The following is a 6,589-nucleotide window of genomic DNA, read 5'->3' on the forward strand; positions in this document are numbered from 1 at the left end:
AAGTGCAGATCCTGTATGAATTAAGCAAATGCATTTACGCCCAGCAAGGAAGTAATCTGTTATTTCGTTATCGTATTTGCTTGTTGGATATTAAGCAGGGGATATATTACAAACAGTGTCACCCTTTATAGTTGTACGATGTTGGGTGTGCGCTCAAATTTGCAAAATCGAAATAAAAACATTCATTATTGACCACACTGGGGATAGAAATTGAGACAGCTTAAAATTTAATGCATAATTTTGTTTGGTACAACATCCTGTAAGCACCCGAAACATTTCGGTAATATATATGTCACATTTTTAGCTATATGAAACAGCTTGAAATAATATTCTGCAACATCGGTACGTTATCATCTTAAAAGAGTTCCTATAAACCTGCCTCCGTGAAGATCCTTTGGTTAAGACGGGTCACCCAGCACTCCATTTCCGACAGAAAGAAAATATTTGATTGTGTCGGGTGGTCAGGCTCTGTGACATCGACAATGTTGATCGTTGATAAATTTAAATGTTTTCAAGCACTGGTTTACCTGGTCTAGACACAATCACGTACAGGTCGCCGTTATACAGATGGATTATAGCGGAATGCGGCGTTTAACAGCATTCATAAAATCACTATTTGGAACTGCAGACATGAAGGTTTGAGGTGTGAATGTTGGTATTGATACAGCAATTATAAAGGATATACTATATATGGCATTAGGTTTGGGGGTGTTAATATACAAGAAGCAGTTCTTTCACGCAAGTTCTAAATGTATTTAAGTTTGAAGAAGGTTGCCTCGTACTAGTACACAACATAAACATCAAGGTTAAAAACTGGACGTCGGGTTTGTTTACCTTACTTTTGCCATGGATTCACAAATAATGGAATCAATGCAGCAAAACAAAGAAGAATTTTCATGTTCACGTTTTCTTTGTTAAAATAATATTTTGTTAATCTGCAACTTCCTTAATAGTTTACAGCGCAGTGGCTTTTACACCCTTACTTACACCAGACTATGGGCAACCTAAATAAAATACCGTAAAATACTTAATCAGTCTGTTGGGGTCACGGGTGGCCTGGTCGTATAAAATGCTGCATCTGGTCGTGTGGAGTTTAGGTTTACTCGGGAAAAAAGTGTTCTGTACCATAATGCTTCACAGCGTGAAAACACGGGAACATAAGCAATTAAAACGGATGGATAATTGCCCAAATCAAACAATAAAATAGTACAAAGGGGACAAAATACATAATTTTCAGTTCCAAACACTGTATAGTTTAAGTTAAAAATACGAAGCAAAATGTGAAAGTACACGAAAGAAAGTAATCTATTGTAACATTATACCATTTTGCCCCCATTTTAGTTAAAAACAATCTATCTGGTATCGTTCACACAATATTTCCAAAGCGACGAAAGCAACGTTTGCAGCACATGTAAGAACGAAAAGGTAACACTTGTACACATATTCTTAAATGCCACTTTGTATATGGCATTAAAACAGAAATAAATACAAACAAATCTTATACAAACATACATTTGTCGGAATGAAATATGTTACATGGGTAAGAAAAGAAAAACAAATTCTTACTGACAAAACGCTTAATTATCAGTTCGAGAATGTCCAACACCATATACTTAAACAACATTAAGCGTAATATAATGATTAAGTGTCATTGATGAAAGTATAAGTCTGGGCTGTACAGTTAAATCACCTACGCTTCAGCCAAGACTTATCCCCCAGTGACTATTTCCTGTTCCGGCAAATGAAATCTGCCCTACGTGGAAGACGCTTCCAGGATGACGAGGACATAAAGGCTGCCACAGTAGGGGGGTTAGAGGGCCAATCTGCGGATTTCTATATAAGTGGTATTAAAAGCTTGAACGACAAATGGAATAAGTGTATTGAGGTGAATGGAGATTATATTAAAAAATAAAAGTGCAAAAGATATTCTGCGACTTGGTCTAATATTGAAGTTGCAAAACTTATTGAACGCCCCTCGTATGACCGTCTTTTAGTGGCTTTATCCAAAGTGTCAGTTGATGACAGACAGTGTGTAAGGCTTGAAATGCACAGTCGACGTGCGTTGTCTCTTCAACTATTATAACTGCTTGACACTCAAACGGAGAGCGTCTGCTTCTCTGGGTGACCTGGGGTATGTTGATATGAATCAGGGGAAACTGTGTCTTGAATGAACAGTACGGTAACCTGTAGATTCAACCGAGCTGAATTGAATTGAAACCGGACGCGCTTGTAACTCCTGCATTTGTAACAAATTTCAAGTTTCTAAGGTCAGCATAATTGGCTTAAGTCGAACTAAGGAAATTTTGATTCAAAATGATTTCACTGTCGCCATACTAGGTCAAATTGCATTCACACCACAGATCCAATTGAGAGAAAATCTGTTCACGCAATGTCCTTCTTATGCACTGATTCGTTGCTATCACCTATGTTTTAGGTTATCAATCAGTATGCAGAATATTGTTGTAAATATAATAAAATTAAATGATGTTGCTGTATAAACACGTCTCACATGAATATATGCCGAAACATGGACCGTCGATGTGAAAGATTAATAAATGCTATTAAAATACTTTGACGAGTTTCGTGTTCTCCAGTAGTTAACTCGTACATTTATCAGCTGAATTCTGCAACAGTGCATGCTGACTCAGATATCACATGATGTCATTGTCAAATCACTTGAGACACGCGTCACCATTTCATATGGACATTCCTGAAACTCACTGCAATGGCCCCAGCATGTAACGCAGCATGTAATGCAGCACTGGAGGACCCCGAGAGCTTTGGAACTTCAAGATTTTCTAGATCGGTAAGTCTGATGGTGTCTCCTACATCTATGTTCAATAATGATAAAAGGGGAATGTACTGTTGATAGGGCTACTGATATGTGACTAGCGGTTTCTGATACCCTCTCGCTGGTTTGATTTGTTGTCTAATAATTTTTTTTATAATAAATACTATTTATGAAGTAGACATTACTGGAGAGGCCATAATGAAGTTATTATTGGGGAATAAGGGGCTCCATCACAAATAAATAGTACTAGTTTACCTTGTAATCAGCACCTGGTTTTTTCCCTTGTTGCGCAAGTGCTGTGGCGATTATTCTCCGCGATAAAAAAAAATTAAAAACTGGACAAATGGGCGATCTTTGTCCATTTCGCTTTCCTTCACTAACCGGCTAGGTGCGCTGATTCGGACTGTCCAACCTTAAAGTGACATCGCATGTGGTATGTTCGAAACGCAGTAATGATGCAATCACACCTATAGACAGTTGACCAGTGAAGCCTTTACCTCGGTAACGGTCACGCTGGTTTATGGACAGTACTATTATATTTTTCCGCCTAAACAATTGTCTATCTGTTTGTCGTGTCCTGAAATATTAGTGCTTCAATGATACGTCAGGGATGAACACGACTGTTTATATTGTATAGATAACCACTTGGTAGTCGTTTGAAGCGAGGCGGTGAGAGCAGCTGATCGTTCATTCCAGGTCGCTTTGTTACGTGGCAATCGGTACTTAAAGTGCTGCGCTTGATTTCTGAATAACATACTTTTAAAATAGTTTCATTGTATAGGTACCCAGATCTGTGTTGTGTAATCGCCAAACAGGCTTTATGCATGCGGCTCAGTACAGCGGCCAGGCAATGTGGTACGCGAAATAAAAAGTTCGCATGCAAAGGGCACATTAAATTTCGTCAGTTAATGTTGTGAACACAAGTATATATCAGGTATTCAACTGAGACAGGGGAACATTTTTTTAAAGAAATTGTGAAAGAAACAGGCACTGAAAATTATGTCATCAGCTGCATATAATAATACAATGTTCAAAATAAAAGAAATGGAAAACACTGAAATTCATTTTGATATTTGTAAGATTGGTGCATGGTACATAAAAAGAATTTATGGTCGAATGCTGGCTGTGTGTTGACAATTTCTACCTTGACTTCATTTCAATTATGACAAATACAAAATAGATATTATTATAGCATTTATAAGATTTTAAATATTAGAAAATTAAATTTTGTTCAGACACAGAAGAGCCTATACATTAGTTTAAACATATTAAAATATTCATCGGTACTTATACTTCATCTTATAGATAAAAAACAATATATTGATACTTATTTTCAATTTCAATAATGACGATTGTATCAATATTGCCCTGTCTACATCCAGTTTGCTTTGACATGATGACATGATTGTAATAGATGAAGCTCATTCTTAATATCAGTAGACCTTGCTTTTAATGTTTTATTTTTCAAAACTGAATATGTTTCAAATTCCCAGAGAAACAAATAAATCAGTTTATACTTTTTTTCTATTTACATCGATAGATATCTGCATTGCACATTGTCATAATTGTATTTGATATCTTTGAAAACGTTTCTGTGTACTAATATTTGATTACACACGCATGCCGTTTTAACAGTCATAATATATAAATACAATCTGCTTTATGTAAAAACAAATAACATCAATATATGCATTTAGAGATATCTAAACAGCCTGGTTCCCTGGGTATGACGCGCTGGCGCTACACTGAAGCTTCAGTGCAGCATACCCAGGGAACCAGGCTGATATCTACATTGAATGATTGTGGGGTTAAATTTGCATTTATATCATGACAAAAATAACATTATCTAATAAACAGACTAAATACTACAGGTGTCTTAAAGTACTGTTGAATGTAAATCAGGATGTATAGCTATAGCAGGATAGTGCATGGGTTGTAAGGCACATAACTTGTCAAATATGTTGCCAAAACAAGATAGAACTATCGTGTACATCTTTTCATGTATCATTCACTTCTTGTGGGCCAGTCAGTATGGTCGGTTGTTTGTTGGGACAAATATCTGTAATTTACTACTATTATAAGAGCATGAGTATCAAAATTATGTAACAAATGATGGATCAATGAATTAACACCTGTGATGACTCACAGCACTCAATATAAATGATCTTTTATTTCAAACTATGATTACAGGAGTGTATATTACAACTGACTCACTGATTGGTTTGTTGGATGCATGGAATTTTCTAAAAAATATTGTCATAATTAAAAAATCCATGAAATCTGATCTAAGAGTCCACCAGCTGTCGTAGCGCACATTGATCCGGGAACGAGACCGGAAGCGACAGGTTGGACTCATATCATTGGCTTATATCATTTCAAAAGAAGAGTTATTTCCTATCGGAAAAAAATGATCGCCCATTCGTGTAAAGATGTGATACCCAGCCCACATCCGAAATCACAACTAAATCTAAGGGGGTGAAGGGTTACCAGAGCCTTAGGGGTGTTTGACTGACATGAGAACCGAACCCTAAGGATCGTGAACGGATGTTTCATCGGAAGGGGGTACCTTACCCCAGTGACAGGACTAGGGATAGCGTAGGGGGTAAGCAAAACCAACCATAAGGATCGAAAAAGCACACTGGATCAATGAATCTTGAGTCATAGCCTGCAGCCGGAATCAAATAGCATTAATCTTACCCATCATTGTGAAGACTTGTTACGTTCTACATTCTCCATGCTCACACGTGTAAAATTCCGCCTGTCATCTCTTTGAGAACAGATTTATTTACACCCCCAATCCTATCCATATTAATACTATTTCATACATAATACGCATGATGGACAAAGCTAATGATGGCGCTATCTTTTTTCTATATTTTTTCATAAACAACTGATAACTGATATTGATGAACCCAAAGTATATGGATAGGCACAATTTGAATGACACAATTAGGAATTTGGGAAATATAGCTTAATCCTAACTTATTCATTTGTGGGTAATCAACAGAGGGAAAAAGGGCTCCATAAATTTTTATGATAAAACATATTACATTAAATCTCCCAAAGGTATAAGGAAATAGGATAACATTATCGAAATAGATGTTTCATGGAAAGATCTTTTATCAGTTATAGAAAATGTACAAATGATGTTAAATTACTTGATGTCTAATAAAAACATATCCATCGCATTATCTATGAGATGAACTGTGTGAAACCTTGTTGTTTGTATATTGGGAAAGAGTTTGGGACCAACGTATAACGTCTTCTGAATACAAAAATTACCTAAATTGACATTTATCAAACGCTCTACTTGGCAGCTACTCTGGTGCTGTTTTACATCACATCATATAAGCATATACTCCGAAACGTTGTGTTCCTTATAATAAAGAAGCTGACATCCATAAACTCTCCTCCTTATATATTCATGTATCAAGAAAATCAAATTATTTTAACATTTGACCGACGAAGATTCTCTGACTGATATATTTTGAATAGATAAATTAATGGAACCAGAAAAATACAATAAGACGGTTTGACAGAAAGTGGAAAAAACATGGCAAATGAACTGCACAGTTAATTCTTATTTCTCTTTAGGATGTAATCACTTCTCACTACTGTGTTGTAACGCCAGTTACAAGAAGTGTTACTTCATCAAATTGTCATCAGCTATCGATTGCACCTTAGACGTGTATTAAATAAGATCAATGTCATATTCCGATATTTTCAATAGTGACATGGAACTTCATTTCATCTCAAATGTCCAACATTATAACGTTTATTTCCGCCGTATGGTCTCGT

Source organism: Haliotis rufescens, unplaced genomic scaffold (genome assembly GCF_023055435.1).
Source record: "Haliotis rufescens isolate VD_foot unplaced genomic scaffold, xgHalRufe1.0.p SCAF_16, whole genome shotgun sequence".
Classification (NCBI taxonomy): domain Eukaryota; kingdom Metazoa; phylum Mollusca; class Gastropoda; order Lepetellida; family Haliotidae; genus Haliotis; species Haliotis rufescens.